The following is a 16,129-nucleotide window of genomic DNA, read 5'->3' on the forward strand; positions in this document are numbered from 1 at the left end:
TACCTTAGGCAAGTTTCCTTACTCCACACACCTCTCTGTTTACCAGCAGTGAGTAGGAACCTGGTTGTTAGTCGACTGGAGGATCGCTTCTCCAGGGGTAATAATCCCTTCAAAAAACATAATAATAAGAATTTGGTCATTCAATCTATGACTGTTAGTGGGACACTGCTGTGCGCAATTGGTTACCATTTTGTCTCCTCACACTTGTTTTCAAATCACTTCATTCCCTTGAGCCTCCTTATCTCTCCCATCTGCTTACCCCCACTCCTTGACAGCTTTCTTCACGGTTTTGGCCACCTTTAAGGAATTATGTATGTTAACCCACAATTCCCTTTGCTCTACTCTTTTTGACCTATCGGCAGCATTCGATACGGTCGACCACGCTATCCTCCTCCACCGCTTGTCCTCCCACCTCAACCTTCAAGGCCCTGTCCTTGAGTGGTTTAGGTCGTACCTCTCCCACCGTCTTCACTTTAATAATAATAATAATAATAATCCTTGCATTTGATATAGCGCTTTTCACGTCGGGAGGACGTCCCAAAGCGCTTCACAGAACACACTGTAAAGTGAATTGACTGTATATTTGTGGGCGAACGCGGCAGCCAATTGCGCACAGCAATGTCCCACAAACAGTCGTAGATTGAAAATGACCAATTTATTATTGTTTTTGGTTATGGAGGGATTATTATACTAGCAATGGCAGAAATACAGCCCATCATCTGGCTAGATGGAAACACAGGGACCATACCCAAAGGGTTAATCAGTGATACATCACCATGATACCACACAATAAGAATTAGGAGATGGGCAAGACTGCCGTGTTACCTTGGGGTCAGTAACAATGTGTTCAAAGTACAAACCTGGTTAGATTGCATTGTTGATCACGCCATCCTTCTCCACACGTCTCCTCTCAGCTCCAACTTCATGATTCTGTCCTCTCCTGGTTTCATTCTTACGAATCCTAACATCTCTACTTTGTTTCCACGAACGGCTTTTCCTCCACCCCCCGTACTGTCTCGTGCGGTGTCCCTCAGGGCTCTGTCCTCGGTCCCCTCCTCTTCACCCTCTATATGCTCCCCCTGTGGTGACATCATCCGCAAACATGGGGTTAACTCCCACATGTATGCGGATGACACCCAACTCTACCTTTCCTCCTCTACCCTCAACTCCACGACCACCGATGTCCTGACAGCTGTCTGTCCGACATCGAGTCCTGGACGAGAGACAACTTTCTTCAGCTCAACGTGCGCAAAACCGAGGCCCTCCTGATTGGCTCACGCCAGCGCCTCCGAACCTCAGGCGCTGACACCATCAGCATCCAAGGCTGCACTCTCCACCTCTCAAAGCCGGTTAGGAACGTCGGGGTTCTGTTCGACCCTGAGCTGTCCTTTCTCCCTCACATCCGCACCACAACTGGCACCGCCTTCCATCACCTCCGGAATGTCACCAGTCTACGGCACTACCTCACCCACCTCAAGGCTGGACTATGGGAACTCTCTCCTCGCCGGCCTTCCCGGCCCTCCCTCCACACTGCAGGTCATTCAGAACTCTACAGCTCGTGTACTGTCCCGCACCAGACACTGCGCCCACATCACTCCCACCCTCACCCTCGTCCACACCCTTGCCCTCACCCTCACCCCCTCCCTCGCCCGCGCTCGCCTCCACTGGCTCCCCATCCCCCAGAGGATCAATTTCAAGATCCTCATCCTCACCTACAAGGCCATTCACGGTCTCGCTCCCTCCTACCTCTCCGACCTACTGTCCCCCTACCTACCTGCCCATACCCTCCGTTCCTCTGGCTCCGGTCTGCTCCACATCCCCCGCCCCAACCGCCCTACCATCGGTGGCCTTCAGCCTCTCAGCCCCGAGGCTCTGGAACTCCATCCCCAGTGCCTTCGCCGCTTCCTCCCTTTCCTCCTTCAAGGCCGGTCTCAAGACCTTTCTCTTTGACCGTACCTTCAGCTCCCCTCTCGACTCTCTACCCCCTCCTCGCTCCCTCCCTCCTTCCCTCCCCTCACCCTGACCATTTCCCCCCTGCTCGGGTCCTGACCCAACTGTGCAGCGCCTTGGGACGTCCTCCCGACGTGAAAGGCGCTCTATAAATGGAATCTTGTTGTTGTTGTTGCTATCATCCTGTAATGGAGTCCTGTCGCTTGATTCCCGGGCAAGTTTCCTTACTCCTCACACCTCTGTTTACGTAGCAGTAAGTAGGAACCCGGTTGTTAGTCGATTGGTGGATCGCTTTTCCAGGGGTAATAATCCCTTATAAATGAATGAATGGATCATAAGTAAATAAAAATAATAATTTAGTCAATCCATGACTACTGTATGCAATTGGCTGCCGCATTTGATCCACAAAATATACAGTCAATTCCCTTTACAGCATAAACAAAATGCAAAATGCTGCAGATGCTGGAAATCTGAACACAAAAACGGAAGTCGCTGGGAACATTCAGCGGGTCAGGCAGCATTTATGGAGAAGATACCGTGGACTCGAAATGTTGACTCACTTTCCTTTCTCTATAGATGCTGCCAGACCTGCTGAGTGTTCTCAGCGACTTCTGTTTTTGTTTTCCCTTTACAATATATTCTGTGAAGCGCTTTGAGATGAAGCGCTTTGAGACGTCTCATAGATATGATGAGGCACTATATCAAATCCATTATTATTATGCAACATATACCCATTTTCCTTATTCTTCCTCCTAAAATGTAGAATCTGACATTGGTCTGCATTAAATTGAATTTGCCATTTCTCTGTTAACAAATCTGTCTATGTCGTCCCTTCCCAAAGTTCCTTACAAATCTTCTTCCTTGTTAGCTACAACAATAACATCTCACATTTATATAGCGCTCCTCAAGCAGAGCAGGATCTGGGTTTGTAGAGGCTGGCTTCAAGTGCCATGAGCTTCAGCTTTGTTGGAAAGATCGATTGAGGAGCCAGGCCAGTTTGGCTCAGTGGTAAAACTCTCACCTGTGTCAGAAAGTTGTGGGATCAATTGCTTCAAATGTATTTGAGGCAGCATCAACCTCCATGGTTGTACACTTCAACTCACCAGCCAGTCAGGAACCTCGGTGTCTTGTTCGCCCCTCAAACTGTCTTTTCTTCTCCACATTCAAGCCATGACCCGCTCTGCCTTCTCTCACCTCCGTAATGTCGCCCGACTCTGCCACTACCTCACCCCTCAGGCGCTGAAACTCTTATTCATGGCTTCATCACCTCCAGGCTCGACTATGCAAACTCCCTGCGTGTCGGCCTTCCCAACTCCTCCCTCCACAGCTGCAGATAATCCAGAACTCTGCAGCCCGTGTCCTCTCCCGCACCAAAGTCCGTGATCCCATCTCCCCCACTCTCGCCCGACTCCATTGGTTCCCTATCCTTCAGAGGATCCAGTTCAAGATCCTGGTCTTCACCTACAAAGTCCTCCATGGCCTCGCCCCACCCTACCTCTGCGACCTCCTAACCCTCTACCAACCCGCCCACTCCCTCCGCTCAGCCGGCTCTGGCTGCTCCACATCCCCCGACCCACCCGCCCCACCATTGGCGGGAGAGCCTTCAGCCACTCTGCCCCCAACCTGTGGAATTTCATCCCCCAGTCACTCTGCCTCGACCCCTCCTTAGCCTCCTTCAAGTCCCGCCTCTTCGACCATGCCATCGGCCACCCCCAATCCCCTCCCTTCCCTTCTTCCTCCCTGACCCCAGCTCGGGTCTGAAATGCTGTACACTCTCCAGCGCCTTGGGATGTCCTCCCGATGTGAAAGGCACTATACAAGTGTAATCTTGTTGTTGTTGAGGTAGGAATAGACATTTTCACATGTAAAACATATAACACAATGCAAATTTACATTTAAACAGTGCTTTTTACTTCAGGTGGACATCCCAAGGCGCTCAACAATCCTGGCTGGGCACCCAAGCTGGGGGTGGGAGCCAAGGGGAGGTTGAGGGGTAGGTATTGAGATGGACCTTGAACGAGATGAGGGAAGGAGCGAGTCAGAAGGATTCTTAAGGTGGAGTTCCGGAGAACCTTACAGCATGCAAACAGGCAAGTGTGCTACACCCCTCTATACCCTTCTCCCCCATGTCTCAACCGATGCCCTGCCCTCTCCGACAATGCAACACCCCCCCCCAGTGTGGCATCCTATAGAGTAGTGGTTAGAGCACTCGCCTCTCAAGTGAGAGGACCTGGGTTCGATTACCAACCGGGCAGGGCGAAACATTAATAATAAAAATAATAATCCTTGCATTTGACATAGTGCTTTTCACGTCTTCTCGACGTCTTGAAGCGCTTCACAAAATATACTGTAAAGTGAATTGACCGTATATTTGTGGGCGAAAGTTTCCTTACTCCAAACGCCTCTGTTTCTGTTTACCTAGCAGTAAATAGGAACCTGGTTGTTAGTCGATTTGCAGATCGCTTTTCCAGAGATAATAATCCCTTCCAAAAAAAATAATTTGAATACTCAATCCACGGCTGTTTGTGGGACGTCAGGAGGACGTCCCAAAGTGCTTCACAGAACACACTGTAAAGTGAATTGACTGTATATTTGTGGGCGAACGCAGCAGCCAATTGCGCACAGCAATGTCCCACAAACAGTCGTAGATTGAAAATGACCAATTTATTATTGTTTTTGGTTTTGGAGGGATTATTATTAGGCTCTGTGTGGAGTAAGGAAACTTGCCCAAGGTTTCGCCCTCTGCCTGGAATTGAACTCAGGTCTCTCACTTGCAAAGCGAGTGCTCTAACCACTGAGCTACAGGACTCCACGATCTCAGTTAAACTGAGAGCCTGTCTGCCTGATCAGGTGGACAATAAGGATCCCACGGCACTATTTTAAAAAGAGAAGGCAGTTTCTCTCCCGGTGTCTTGGCTGACAATTACTTTGCAGCTCTTTCTGGGACATTGCTGTGTGCAAATGAACCGTCTAAAAATAGGCAGTGACCGCACATCACAGAAAACTTTACAAAGCTCTTTGAGGTATTTTAACGTTTTAGGCTATAATATAATAATAAGGCTATAATATAATAATAATCCTTGCGTTTGGTGTAGCGCTTTCCACATCTTCTCGACGTCTCAAAGCACTTCACAAGAATATACTGTAAAGTGAATTGACTGTATTTGTGGGTGAAACACAGCAGCCAATTGTGCACAGCAGCGTCCCACAAACAGTCGGGGATTGAAGTGACCAATTTATCAATGATTTTTTGGAGGGAAGATAAGGAAATAAGGAAACTTGCCCAATGTTTCGCCCTGCCAGGAATCAAACCCAGGTCTCTTGCTTGTGAGGCAAGTGCTCTAACCACTAAGCCACAGGACTACAACTAATTGTAAAACTCTGTGGTGCAAGATTATGTGTGTGTGATGGGGTGTGTGGGTGGGGGGGTTACAATTTGCAAGTAGAACAATGCCTTTGAAAAAATTTGGATCACTCAATCCACGGCTGTTTGTGAGACGCTGCTGTGCGCAATTGGCTACTGCGTTTCACCCACAAAATACACAGTCAATTCACTTTACAATATATCCTGTGAAGCGCTTTGAGACGTCTCGAAGATGAGATAAGGCACTGTATCAAATGCAAGGTTTATTATTATTATTATTATTATAGATCAATGGAGAACGTAATTAAATGTGGGTAAAGGCACTTGCTTTTGCTGAACCAGCCATAATAAAACCACAATATCTCACATGGTCGCTCTGACTCATGTCAATGTGTGAGCAAAGGGAAGAACGGACCATTGCAGATACGATAATGAGAAATAGTTGCAAGTTAACTCCCTTTTTTCTCGCTTGTTCTTTTCACACATAAAATTAATTCCATTTAATTTAGCACCTTATGTTGTTGAGACGTCTCAAAGCACTTCACAGAATATACTGCAAAGTGTGTATGTTCAAGGTCCTCCACAGCCTTGCCCCTTCCCACATCTCTGACCTGTTGACCCTCTATCAACCTCTCCGCTCCCTCCCCTCAGCGGGCTCCGGCCTGCTCCAGGTCTCCCGCCCGACCCGCCCTAGCATCGCCGGTCAGGCTTTCAGCCTCTCTGGCCCCACTCTTTGGAACTCCATCTCACAATCCCTTCCCCTCGCTCCCTCTCTCGCCTCCTTCAAGGCACGACTCAAGACCCTCCTTTTTGACCGTGCCTTCAGCCGCCCTCCTACCCCCTCTGCCCTCCCTCATCCCAACCCTGCTCCCCACGCTCGGGTCCTGATCCCTGACTGTTCAGCGCCTTGGGACGTCCTCCCGAAGGAAAGGCGCTTTAGAAATGTAATTTTGGTGTAAAGTAAATTGACTGTATATTTTGCGAGTGAAACACTGCAGCCAATTGTGCACAGCAGCGTCCTATAAACATTCATGGATTGAGTGATCAAATTATTCAAAAATATTTTTTTTGAGGGATTATTATCCCCAGAAAGTGATCCGCCAATTGACTAACAACTGGGTTCCCACATCCTGATAGATAAACAGAGGTGTGTGGAGAAAGGAAACTTTCTTAAGGTTTTGCCCCGTTCGTATATTAGAGAGATAATATGTGAGATAGTATGTTGAATTGAGAAAGAAGAGAGAAACAGCATGAGAGAATGGCCACCAGAGGTGAGATGGCATGAGAGATATAGCCAAAGAGTGATTGTCTGATAGCACGAGAAGAGGGTGGAAACGAGAGAAAGAGCGAGAGATGACACGAGAGTGAGAGACATGGCACAAGAGAGAGAGAAAGAGTTGGCACGAAGTGAGGAAGAGAGGGAGAGATAGCATGACGGATACCTAGTCTCAAAGTTCCTGAGGTGGGGTCTTGGAACCCACAACCGTCTGTCTCAGGTGAGAGTGACTGAGCCAGGCTGACAGTCGGAATGCAAGCAACCAACATTTGGTACAATGCAACACAAAATCACATTTGTACAATGCCTTTCACGTCGGGAGGACATCCCAAGGAACTGGACAGTCAAGGAGTTAGACTTGAATGGGTGGGGTGTGGGGGTGGGGGTTGGGATAAGCGAGGATCAAGAGTGGCCGAAGGCATGATCATAGAGGAGAATCCTGAGATGTGCCTTGAAGGAGGCAAGGGAGGGAGTAAGGTGAGGGGACTGGTGAATGGAGTTCTAATGAGTGGGGGCAGAGAGGCTGAAGGCCCGACCGCTGATGTGGACCGGGCGGGGGACATGGAGCAGGCTGGAGCCTGCTGAGCAGAGGAAGCTGACAAGTTGCTATAGTGTTAGCAGGTCACAGAGGTAGGAGGGGGCAAGGCTGTGGAGGGCCTTGAAGGTGAGGACGAGGATTTTGAACTCTTTCCTCTGAGGGATGGGGAGTCAGTGGAGCCGGGCGAGGGTGGCGGTGATGGGGTCACAGAGCCTGGTACGGGAGAGGGCACAAGCTGCAGAATTCTGGATGATCTGTAGTTTGTGGAGGGAAGAGTTGGGAAGCCCAACAAACAGGGATTTGGCATAGTCGAGCCCAGATGTGATGTGCAGCTCAGAAAGCCCTCCATTTATTTATAGACCATTTCAGTCTCTATTCCCAGCAACCAGTCTGGCTGTGGGTTCTTACTTGAGCAATTGCTACTTCTTGGTTCAGTATTTCACAATTTTCTTTCAGATGTGTTGAGATGGCACCGAGCCCTTCAATGAAGAGGAACCAGATGGGTTTGGGTGCCTGTGGTCCCAATTTCTTGTATAATTCTGACGAGCCACTTTTGATCTTCTTCTTTCCATTGGCAGCCAGGGCCCGACCAGTGAAACTAACAGGAAGCAAAGTTTCATTGTGGTGAAATGAGCAGCGTCATTTCTATCGCTCAACAACAACAACAACAACAAGATTCCACTTACAGAGCGCCTTTCACGTCGGGAGGACATCCCAAGGCGCTGTATAGTTGGGTCAGGACCCGAGCCTTGGGGGGAAATGGTCAGGGTGAAGGGAGGGAAGGGAGGGAGCGAGGAGGGGGTAGAGAGTCGAGAGGGGAGCTGAAGGCTGAAGGTCAAAGAGAAAGGTCTTGAGACCGGCCTTGAAGGAGGAAAGGGAGGAAGCGGCAAAGGCACTGGGGGATAGAGTTCCAGAGCCTCGGGGCTGAGAGGCTGAAGGCCCGGCCACCGATGGTAGGGCGGTTGGGGCGGGGGATGTGGAGCAGACCAGAGCGAGAGGAACGGAGGTTACGGGCAGGTAGGTAGGGGGATAGTAGGTTGAAGAGGTAGGAGGGAGCGAGGCCGTGAATGGCCTTGTAGGTGAGGATGAGGATCTGGAATTTGATCCTCTGGAGGATGGGGAGCCAGTGGAGGCGAGCGAGGGTGAGGGTGAGGGTGAGGGCGAGGGTGAGGGCGAGGGTGGGAGTGATGTGGGCACGGTGTCTGGTGCGGGACAGTACACGAGCTGCAGAGTTCTGAATGACCTGCAGTGTGGAGGGAGGGCCGGGAAGGCCGACGAGGAGAGAGTTCCCATAGTCCAGCCTTGAGGTGACAAAGGCGTGGACCAGAGTTTCAGCAGCGTGAGGGGTGAGGTAGTGCCGTAGTCTGGCCATGTTCCGGAGGTGATGGAAGGCAGTGCCAGTTGTGGTGCGGATGTGAGGGAGAAAGGACAGCTCAGGGTCGAACAGAACCCCGAGGTTCCTGACTGGCTTTGAGAGGTGGAGAGTGCAGCCTTGGATGCTGATGGTGTCGGCGCCTGAGGTGCGGAGGCGCTGACGTGAGCCAATCAGGAGGGCCTCAGTTTTTCGCACGTTGAGCTGAAGAAATTTGTCTCTCGTCCAGGACTCGATGTTGGACAGACAGCTGTCAGGACATCGGGGGTCGTGGAGTTGAGAGTAGAGGAGGAAAGGTAGAGTTGGGTGTCATCCGCATACATGTGGAAGTTAACTCCATGTCTGCGGATGATGTCACCACAGGGGGAGCATATAGAGAGTGAAGAGGAGGGGACCGAGGACAGAGCCCTGAGGGACACCGCACGAGACAGTGCGGGGGTGGAGGAAAACCATTTGAGGAGACACAGTGAAGACGGTGGAGAGGTACGACCTAAACCACTCAAGGACAGGGCCTTGAAGGTTGAGGTGGGAGGACAAGCGGTGGAGGAGGATATCGTGGTCGACCGTATCGAATGCTGCCGATAGGTCGAGGAGGACGAGGAGGCAGAGGGAGCCCTGGTCACAGATGGTCAGGATATCATTGGTGACCTTGACCAGGGCAGTTTCTGTGCTATGGGCAGCACAGAAACCCGACTCGAGGTGAAACAACAATGCTTTGCTCTGATCAAACATTCTCGATCACTGTCAGGCACTCGCCTTGCAAGCGAGAGGACCTGGGTTCGATTCCCAGACAGGGTGAAATGTTGGGCATTTCCTTACTCCACACGCCGCTGTTTACCTCGCAGTAAGAAGAAACCCGGTTGTTAGTCAATTGGTGGATCGTTTTCGGGGGTGATAATTTCTTCAAAACAAAATTTTAAAAAGTAATTCGATCACTCAATCCACGGCTGTTTGTGGGACGCTGCTGTGCGCAATTGGCTGCCACATTTCGCCCACAAAATATAGTCAATCCACTTTACAGTATATTCTGTGAAGCGCTTTGAGACGTTTCGAAGACGTGATCAGATGCTATATCAAATGCAAGGATTATTTTTATTTATTAGTAAAGAGCAAGTTGTTGTAATGATCAACCAAAAACAAAACCAAAAATCGATTGTGGTTAGTGGGGTCGTGGGAAAATTAGGAAAAGAAAGTGAAGTTAGAGCCAAGACAGAAGGAGGCCCTTTTACCTTAAAATGAATGCAGGATATAAGGTAAACTCACTGTGTATAACAGGAGATTTAGAGACACAGGCAGAGAGAAAAATGAAGTTCAAAACTATGTTGTATGAAATAATTACAAAGAGACAAAGCAATTTAGGGAAGGTCGAGAGAAACGGAAGGGAAAATACAAACAGAGCAGAGAAAAAAATTGACTTTACAATATATTCTGTCAAGCGCTTTGAGACGTCTCGAAGGCGTGATAAGGTGCTATATCAACAAACAAACAAACAAACAAACAAACCAAATTACATTTATAGAGCGCCTTTCACATTGGGAGGACAACCCAAGGTGCTGGACAGTCAGGGGGTTTGGACCCGAGCTGGGGGTTGGGATCAGGAGGGGTGGAGGGCAGGGAGGGTGGGGGTAGCAGGTTGACTGAAGGAACCGAGGGTCTTGTCGGAGGCAAGGAAGGGAGCGAGGCAAAGGGAATGTGGGATGGAGTTCCAAGGGGTGGGGGCTGAGAGGCTGAAGGTCTGACCGCTGATGGTGGGCTATGCAGGATGGGGGATGTGGAACAGGCTGGAGCCTGCTGAGGGGAGGGAGCGGACAGGTCGATATGGAGTTATGTAAGTACCTGAACACATTTGTGAGCACAACACCCTGTGTAACAAACAGTGCTGCACAAGCACCAGAGGTTAAGGGCTCACATTTAGGTTACCCAGTACGTCTTCTGAAAAGGTCAGCACTTGTTATGCTTTAAACCTCAGTCCTATTTTAGGGCTTCATAAAGTGCAACAGGTTGACAATCTTCTTATGAGGAAGTCTATTTTTGCACCCTCTCTCTGAGCGGTGTTTTCGATGATCTGTGCAGCTCTGTTCACATCATCTCGCAACATCTCAGGAAATTATCCCCCACGACGTGCCTCGGGGCAGGTTTGGGACAACAGATAAAACCTTGTTGTACGTGTCGGGGGAAGAAAAAGTATCAACTGATGTGTTGATAGATTGTAGGTTGTGGTTTTGCAGAGGAGTGTACATCATTGTGTAAAAGGTGAGAATGGTATCTCGTTTATCAACCTTTCACCCGATTCTCAAGATTATTTACACGTACACAGCAGCCCGGCTCAGTCAGTAGCCCTCTCACCTCTGAGGCAGGAATTTGTGGGTTAAATCCCCAATCGTAATGATTCTCAACCCACGCTGGAGTATTAAATCATTCCTTTCTTCTCTGCTCCCAATATTCCAACCATAAACTCACACCTTGATTCCCTTTCCAGCTTTTATACATTCTGCTTCTATTGTGGAGTCCAGTAGCTCACTCATCCCACAAGGACCCGGGTTTGATTACCGGGCAGGGTGAAACCTTAGGCAAATTTCCTTATTCCACATGCCTCTGTTTACCAGGAGTAACTAGGAACCCAGTTGTTAGTCGATTGACGGATCTCTTTCTGGGAGATAACAATCCCTTTAAAAAAATGCCGCCATTCAATCCACAACTGTGCAGAATTGGCTACCGCAATTCGCCCACAAAATACAGAGCCAATCTACTTTACACATATTCTGTGAAGCTCTTTGATACGTCTCAATAACGTGATAAGGCGCTATGTCATATGTAAGGATTATTAAAACTTTATTAAAGTTTGAAATCCTCATTAAATTCATCTTCTCCAATTTCCTGTCACTTCTGTGCACATTCTTGTTCTTCCATTTACCGTTTGACAGATCTATTTAATTCCTAGGAAATTTAGTGTCTGTGAGGGCGAGTTGCTTTTTGTATACTCTGCTAGATTTGTTTACTATGGCGAGATCTTTGATCTACTCCTCCACACTTTTCACGTCTTCGAGACATCTCAAACCACTTCACACTGCAAAGTGAATTGACTGCATATTTTGTGAGGAAACTGCAGCAGCCAATTGCACACAGCAGCGTCCCACAAACAGTTTAAATACAAAATATTTTACGTATTTTATAAAGTATAAAAGTTTTAAACATAAAACTATATTCACAGTAAAATTCTCTGAAACTCTTTAAGACATCCAGGAGGCACTATATTAAATGTAAGGATTATTATAAGCAATAGCTTCCCGTGCTAGCCCTTCTCTACCTTTCTCTCTCCTCTCTCGCTGCCATGTATGTGTGTTGTCTCCCAATGCATTCAGGTTTCTCACACCTCTGTTTGCATGTGGCACTCTTCCTTTGTCGGTTTGTGCATGTTTTTGTTGTTTGTATTGTTGTTACATATCTTGCCCTCTATCTGATTTCCTACTTTCCTTCTCTTTTTCCTTCTCTCTCTCTTCCTATGTTTTTCTCTCTTTTTCTCTTTCATTTTCTATCTACTTCTCTTACTTTCTAACTCTCACTCTCTCTGACTATCTCTGTCTCACTCCCCTTATAACAAACACCTTGCATGGCAATTTATTGTGGGTAATCAATATCCCTGGAGTCGGCATCTGTTCAACAACAACAACAAAATTACATTTATAGAGCGCCTTTCACATCGGGAGCATATCCCAAAGCGCTGGACAGTCAGGGGTCAGGATCCGAGCATGGGGAAGGGGTGATGTAGGAGTGAGGGAAGGCAGAGAGGTGGGAGGGAGACCACGGTCGAAGAGAAGGGTCTTGAGACCGGCCTTGAAGGAGGCGAGGGAGGAAGCGAGGGGAAGGGACCGTGGGATGGAGTTACAGAGTGTGGGGGCAGAGAGGCTGAAAGCCCGGCCACCGATGGTAGAGCGGGTTGGGAGGGAGACATGGAGCAGCCGGAGCCCGCTGAACGGAGGGAGAGTGAAGCTGGGAGGCGACGGCTCTCTCAAGGACATTAGACAGAATAGGGAGGTGGAAGATGGGCCGGTAGCTGGATAGCTGTGATGGGTCAAGGTAAGTTTTCTCAAGGTGGGGGTGACAGTAGCTGTTTTGAGGGAGGTAGGAATAAGGCCAGATGACACGGAGAGGTTGATGATGTCAGTGAGTAGAGCAAGAGGTGGAGTTGGGGTTTAAGGAGAAGGGTGGGGATGGAGTCCAGGGAGCAGGTGGTGGGCTTCATGGAGGATATGGTGGTTGATAAAGGAGAGGGATATCGGAGTTAGGGAGATGAAATGGTGGTCAGAGATGGCCTTGTCAGTGATGGTGACATCCGAGACGCTGAGGCCCCGGGTGGTCACCAGATTAAAGCGGGTGACCGTGGTTGTGGGTAGCAGAGTGGATGTGAAGGGAGAGGTTGAGAGAGGAGAGAAGTCTGAGGAGGTAGAGCAAGAGGGGGTGAAGTGGAGCTTGAAGGCGCCTAGGATGATGAGATGTCAGAGCAGAGGCAGAGGGAAGCTAGAAGGGTGGAGACGTCAGAGATGAAGGTGGGGGAGGATTTTGGGGGGCAGAACATTAGGAGAATTTTTAGTGAGAGATGGGAGGGATGGCAAAGGGTAAGGTGTTCAAAAGATGGGAATGAGCCGGTGGAGTAGGGGGATAGGTCAAGTGACGCCACTGCCACGATTGTTGGGGCGTGAGGCATGGTGGTAGGTATAGCCAGGTGGTATGGCCTCATTGAGAGTGAACGTGTCACCTGGGTGATCCAGGTTTCCGTGATAATATCAACGTTCTCTTTGAGGATGGGATCATTGACGGCCAGGATCTTAATGCAGATGGAGCGGACGTTTCGAAGGCCAATGCGGAGTGGACAGTTCAACTTCAATTTGAGGCTGAGAGAGGTTGTGACAAATTGTGAAGCTCGGCTTTTCTCAAGCCTCCGAAGGGGCATTGGGTGGGATTGAGCCACCATCTACTGGCCGCATAACGTATAGCATCATCTGAGCATGACTGACTTCCCATCACTCAGAGGATACAGCTCAAGTTCCTTGTCCTCACTTTCAAAGCCCTCCAAGGCCTCGCTCCTCCCTACCTCTGTAACCTCCTAACCCCCTACCAGCCTGTCCATTCGCGTGGACGTTAAAGATCATGTAGGGCTACTCGAGAAGAGACATCAAACTACAGAGTTTTCGCTGTTTGGACTCCAACTCTGGCGTCTCCAAGACTTGGCTCTTGCCAACCTGCACCTAATACTTATTTCTGCGGGTCGGCTCGGGAAGCCCTGGGGATACGCTCGGGAGCAACAACAACAACAACAAAATTCCATTTATAAAGCGCCTTTCACGTCAGGAGGACGTCCCAAGGCGCTGCACAGTTGGGTCATGACCCGAGCATGGGGGGAAATGGTCAGGGTGAGGGGAGGGGAGGGGAGGGAGCGAGGAGGGGGAAATGGTCAGGGTGAGGGGAGGGAAGGGTGGGAGCGAGGAGGGGGGAAATGGTCAGGGTGAGGGGAGGGAAGGGAGGGAGCGAGGAGGGGGAAGAGAGTCGAGAGGGGAGCTGAAGGCTCGGTCAAAGAGAAAGGTTTTGAGACCGGCCTTGAAGGAGGAGAGGGAGGAAGCGGCGAAGGCACTGGGGGATGGAGTTCCAGAGCCTCGGGGCTGAGAGGCTGAAGGCCCGACCACCGATGGTAGGGCGGTTGGGGCGGGGGACGTGGAGCAGACCGGAGCCAGAGGAACGGAGGGTACGGGCAGGTAGGTAGGGGGATAGTAGGTTGGAGAGGTAGGAGGGAGCGAGGCCGTGAATGGCCTTGTAGGTGAGGATGAGGATCTTGAAATCAATCCTCTGGGGGATGGGGAGCCAGTGGAGGCGAGCGAGGGCGAGGGTGAGGGTGAGAGTGAGGGCGAGGGCGAGGGTGGGAGTGATGTGGTCGCGGTGTCTGGTGCGGGACAGTACACGAGCTGCAGAGTTCTGAATGACCTGCAGTGTGGAGGGAGGTGGCGGGAAGGCCGGCGAGGAGAGAGTTCCCATAGTCCAGCCTTGAGGTGACAAAGGCGTGAACCAGGGTTTCAGCAGCGTGAGGGGTGAGGTAGTGCCGTAGTCTGGCGATGTTCCGGAGGTGATGGAAGGCGGTGCCAGTTGTGGTGCGGATGTGAGGGAGAAAGGACAGCTCAGGGTCGAACAAAACGCCGAGGTTCCTGACTGGCTTTGAGAGGTGGAGAGTGCAGCCTTGGATGCTGATGGTGTCAGCGCCTGAGGTGCGGAGGCGCTGACGTGAGCCAATCAGGAGGGCCTCGGTTTTTCGCACGTTGAGCTGAAGAAAGTTGTCTCTCGTCCAGGACTCGATGTCGGACAGGCAGCTGTCAGGACATCGGTGGTCGTGGAGTTGAGAGTAGAGGAGGAAAGGTAGAGTTGGGTGTCATCCGCATACATGTGGAAGTTAACCCATGTCTGCGGATGATGTCACCACAGGGGGAGCATATAGAGGGTGAAGAGGAGGGGACCGAGGACAGAGCCCTGAGGGACACCACATGAGACAGTGCGGGGGGTGGAGGAGAAGCCATTTGTCGAGACAAAGTGAAGACGGTGAGAAAGGTACGACCTAAACCATTCAAGGACAGTGCCTTGAAGGTTGAGGTGGGAGGACAAGCGGTGGAGGAGGATAGCGTGGTCGACCGTATCGAATGCTGCCGATAGGTCGAGGAGGACGAGGAGACAGAGGGAGCCCTGGTCACAGATGGTCAGGATATCATTGGTGACCTTGACCAGGGCAGTTTCTGTGCTATGGGCAGCACGGAAACCTGACTGAAGGGGTTCGAAAAGTGAATGGGTGGAAAGGAAAGAGCGCAGTTGGGAGGCGACAACTCTTTCCAAGACCTTGGAGAGAAAGGGGAGGTTGGAGATGGGCCGGTAGCTTGATAGCTGCGACGCATCAAGGGAGGGTTTTTTCAGGGTGGGCGTGATGATGGCAGTTTTTAATGGAATGGGGACAGAGCCAGAGGAGAGGGACAGGTTTATGATGTCAGTGATATGTGGGGCAAGAAAGTGGAGCTGGGAGATAAGGAGTGGAGTGGGGATGGGGTCAAGGGAGCAGGTGGTTGGTTTTAGGGATAGGATGAGTTCAGTGACAGAGGGTGGGGAAACGGGTACGAAGGTGTGTAGGGGAGGATGGGTAGGAGTCGGAGTGTGGGAGGGAAGGGGTGGGTGGTGGGTGGAAGTTGGAGGGGAAGTGACCGCGGAGCGGATTCCCTTGATCTTGGATTCAAGGAAATCCAGCATCTCCTCGCAGTGAAGGTTGGAGGAGATGACCTGCGCGGGGTGGCGGGGGGGACGGAGGAGTCGGGATGTGGTGGAAAACAGAAGCCTGGGGTTGTTCTTCGCCTCCAGGATTATCCTGGAGTAGAAGGACGACTTGGCCGAGGCTAGAGTGGAGCGGTAAATTTTGAGGAGCAACAACAACAACAACAACAACAAAATTCCGCGCGCGTGAAGCGCCTTTCACGCCGCGCGGACGTCCCGAGGCTCTGGACGCGACAGGGGTTACGGACCCGGGTCGGGGGTCGGGGGTCGGGGGAGGGAGATCCAAAGCCCGGTCGAAGAGGAGGGTCTTGCGACGGGACTGGAAGGCGGGGA

This window comes from Callorhinchus milii, unplaced genomic scaffold, assembly GCF_018977255.1.
Source record: "Callorhinchus milii isolate IMCB2004 unplaced genomic scaffold, IMCB_Cmil_1.0 Scaffold4, whole genome shotgun sequence".
NCBI classification, from domain to species: domain Eukaryota; kingdom Metazoa; phylum Chordata; class Chondrichthyes; order Chimaeriformes; family Callorhinchidae; genus Callorhinchus; species Callorhinchus milii.